Below are 4,479 nucleotides of genomic sequence, written 5' to 3'. Positions count from 1 at the left end.
TTTGATAAACTGAGCAGAAACACACTGCTCTCCCCATCCTTTCAAAAACTGTTACTGCCAGAGAAAGGGGATGAGGGAAAGAGATCTGAGGTCTTTGAATGGACGTTTAAGCACGAGCGCACGCACACACACACACACACACAGTCTCATACACATGCCAGGACATAGAGTTGCCTTGGTGGAGGATGTTGAATCCCAGATTCTTGTATGGGGGGGCCTGGCCCTGGGGTCCTGGGACGGATGCCCTCCCAGCTCCTAGCGACTCCCCTAGTTGCAGGCCCTTGTTGCAACCGCCCAGTGGGCGGTGCCAGGGCAGGTTTCGGCTATAAAGGGCTCTTGGCTCCCTGGGCCTGAGAGAACGCCATTGCTGCGGCAGTGTCCCTGCCAGACACAGCCAGCTTAGGGCACTGCCTGTGTCCCATCACCACCAGGCAGTGCCGATTTGGACACAGCTGTTAGCTGCGTTCCTCGTACCTACCTGTCTTCTCTATCGGCAAGTCCCTTTTTGGATTGCTTTCGTTGGGATTGGGTGTGGGGTGGGAGGAGGATTGAGCTTGGGGGCTTTGACAGGGGAGGATGGGGGTATTTAAAAAAATTCCCTGTAAGGCATGTCTCTGAAGCTGAGATTTCTGAGATGATGTATGGGATGAGGATTGTTCCTATTCAGGGAAAGGAGAAAGCAGCATAGTTTTTTCCCTAAAGGCCACCCCTATCCCAGAGGGCTGCAGAGGAGCGAGTGAGGGGCTTCTCCTAGCTGGTCTCCTTTGAGCCGCTGGGAGTGAGGGGCCAGATTGTGCCTGGCAGGTAGAAATGCCTGGACAAGTGCTGCTATCTATAAAACAAAACTAGAATATATCAGAAGATACATAGGGGTGGGGTAATAGGAAGTCACACTAAGGAACAAAAAGGAAAAAGAAGGAAGGCTTTAAGATTTAAGACCATGGAATCCAGAATCCAGCTCTGCTTCAGCAGCATTGCAAACAGCAGGATGGCATCTGGGCTGGGGTTTCTGCAAGCGGTGGTTTAGAAGGGGTCAGTAAAGTCTCTGAACAGCCTCAGAGCCCTTGAAACTGCAAGGGCAGCGGGGAGACTTCAGCCCCTGCAGGTTCTAGTAAGGCAGAATTTCTGGATCTGTGCTGATTTATAACCAGTGTGCTGGCTGGTTAAGTGTGCTGCCATACACCCCCACCCCAACCAGCCTGGATAGCAGAGATCCCAGCCCCTTGTCACAGTAGCCAAGGCACAGCCAGAGAGCGTCCTCTAAACTGTCCTTGAGGGTTGATCGCTTTTGTGGCACCTGTTCTGGAGGGAGTGTACAGAGCGGGAGAAGGGTGGGCAAACAGACCACCTTGGGATGAATATCTGGGGCCACAGCTGGGTTCTAGGGCCAAAGGGACACCCTGGAACTGCTGGATCAGCAATGCCTGCTCCGGCCTTGCTGTCCCTGGTCCCTCTCTTCCTCAGCTCCTCAGCATAATACTTTCCCACTGGACTCAGAACTTAGCAGACAAAGGGCCCCACCAATGTCAGATGGTGTACCAAGAGAACTTAGAAGGGAATGGGACCAGCCAGAGGCCCTGGGGAGGATAAGGAGTTTTCCAAGGGCTCCTTCATTCCATCACAACAGGACAGGACTAAGAGCAGAGAGAACTCCCTGAGGTGGAATCCCAAACTTTGTCCCCCAGGCTAGACTTCCCTCAGTGTAGACAAGAGGCCAGGAAGACCTTACGCAAACTCTTTTGGTCCTGAATACACACCCCTGCTTCCTCCTACTACCCCTGATCTGTCTGGACACTCCGGCCAGTATGCTCAAATGACCATCCCCACCATTACGCCAGGCTTCCTTGTTTTCCCTTTCTGTTTAGCTCTGCTTGGAGGAATCAGTGGTGGTTTTAGGGAAAAGCAAGGGAATAAGTATCATTTGAAAAAAATCAGAGACAAAATTATATAAAATTGACTGTAGAACTGACAATCCCTCTGTTGTCAGCTTTAGTTTTCAAAAGCATAGACTATTAAACAAAGGGGGAGCTGCCATGTAGGACAGGATCTCATGGCTCCCGGGGACAGGTGCTGTTTCAGTGGGAGAAGAAACAGGATAATACAATGGGGAAGTGCAGAGATTCTGAGCTTCAGTTCTCTTATTGATACAAAAAAATAACATGTAAATGTAATATCTAAAAATAGTACTATCTCACAGAACTGTTGTGAAGATGAAATATAATTATAGAAGTGGAAAAGATGTGTTGGCAATACAGGACTGCACATGTATTAGGGACTTGGAAGGTACCATGTCTTCTTTCCTGTGGGTGTAGCAAGCATAAGGCAGATAGCACTCCTGGGAAGCTTTGTGCCTTAGTGAGGAGCAAGACCTTAGGCAGACCTGCCCCTGTGCATGGGTGTTTTCTGAGCCCAGAAAGAGGGTGCAGAGGCTGTGCCTTGCCTACTATCTAAGTATTCCAAGAGTTTCTGAGGCCTGTCTCCTGGCCACTTCTGCAAGGACTGTAGATGCCATCCAGGCACAACTCCACTTGAACCAGTATCCCCCTGACTGAGCTCCCGGGCTGCTCTGACTGGTTTCAAAGTGCCTGAGGAGCTACAAGAACGTGCTTGGCAAGCCCTGAAATGAGGCTTTCCAGCACTACCAGCAATAGCTGAAGTCCACGGGTGTGCCCTGTACCCAGGGGAAGGGTTGTGTGTGTGCATGTGTGGGGGTGTCCAGAAGTTCCTGTGTTAGCTAAAGCCTTCCTTGAGGGAGAGAGATGCTCGCTGGGGAATAGGAAGATCATTCTATAGCCAGAATGAGAAAAATATTCTGTCCTACGGCACAATTCTACTTCCAGAGCTTCAATGGTTGAGCTGTGCCCTAGTTCTGGTGCAGTCCACAGGGGGCCAGTCACACACACTCCCTGTGGCCGAAGGTGGGATTGGGTGATACTAGGTATTATAGTCTGGGGTCAGGGGCAGGGTTAGTCTACCAAGGATTAAGGATCAGTCTGGGATGTGACCAAGAGGTGTCTTTTAGGTCAGAGTTATGGGTCAGACTGAGGTCTGGGTTAGGGCCCAGTCTGGAGCCAGAGTCTGAGGTCCATCTGAGGCTGATAGAAGGATGTCTTCTGGTGGGATCTGACTGGCAAAGCTGGCTGCTGACCTCTTCTGTCCTAGCACCCTCTTAGCAATCCTGTGCCCCAGCCCCAGCATTCCTCCTCTCCACAGCAGCTCTAGGGAGTTATGTAGAATTATAATGCTATGGCTTTACTTTTTTTTTTCCCCCTAAGTATCATTTGGGACTTGAGCAGAGAGATGATTCCAATGAGAAAATCCAGCAAATTTTTCTGAGGGACTGACTATGCTGTCCCTGTGGAAGTTCCCCAGGAGTCCACTTGGTAGCCAGGTGGTAAAGACTCAGAGTTTCTCCCTCATTTCCTCTCTGAGCTCCCATTTTACACCTGAACAGGAAGAGAGGCAATGGAGGACCAAAGAGAGCAAAAACCACCCCTGCAGGAGTAGGAGGGTGGTGGAAGGCAATTAAAGTGTGTGTGTGTGGGGGGGCCTCTAGGCCTGTGACCCCCATAAGACACTCCTGTGGACTCTTGGTTTGGTGGCTGGGAGGTGGGAGTTTTGTGACTCTGACAATGATGCCCCCATTATGTGTACTGGCCTTTGCGTGTGTGTGCTCAGGATCAGCCTGCACATCTATTTGCATCTCCATAACGCTGTGTTCATGTCCATTCTTTTAGAGACAGATCTCCCATGGGTGGATGTCCCAGGGTCATCTTGCTCATTTCACCATCTTGTGGCCAATGCTGTGTGCCAGGGTGAGGCTAAATTCTTAGGGTTCCTCAGGACAGCAGGGCCTCAACAATCTCTCTTAGCCCCATTTTACCCCAACTTCATCCTCAGACAGGGAGTAGAGCGGGCCTAGCTTCCCCACCTCTGGGTGCCTGGTCTACATGTGACTGTTTTGTGAAACCTCCCTGCTTGGGTGTGGGGGGGTGTTCTCCATCTATTTCTGGGACAAAAGTGGTCCTGACAGGGACTTTGTGAGTGGCCACCTCCCAAGAAATCTGGGGTGGAAGTCTGATGGAACTGAAGCAGGAGTGGAATCCTTTGGGAGCCTACAAGTTGGCCCCTGGGGACTGATCTCCCACTAGGAAAACCGAATGAGGAAAGGGGGAGAGGGAAATGCTTCCCCCGAATTTGTAGTACTACAAATGTCCACCAGGTGGGGTTCCAGGGCAGAGAGAGAGAGCCGTGATGACCAGAGCTAGGAGCAAGAGACCAGCCTTTGGATCTCTGGCCACATCAACCTCGGCAGGGCTTACTCAGAGAGGGACACTACATTTGCGCGCTCCTTAGACGCTCACACACATTCTCTTCTAGTAAACTCTAAAGCAGAACTCGTTTTGGGAGCTGAGCAGGTGTTCAAAGGGGGCTCTCATTTCGTTTACACACATACCACCCTCAACTAAAGGTGAGATA

Source organism: Nycticebus coucang, chromosome 4 (genome assembly GCF_027406575.1).
Source record: "Nycticebus coucang isolate mNycCou1 chromosome 4, mNycCou1.pri, whole genome shotgun sequence".
Lineage (NCBI taxonomy): Eukaryota > Metazoa > Chordata > Mammalia > Primates > Lorisidae > Nycticebus > Nycticebus coucang.
Note: the sequence above shows the minus strand (reverse complement) of the source record.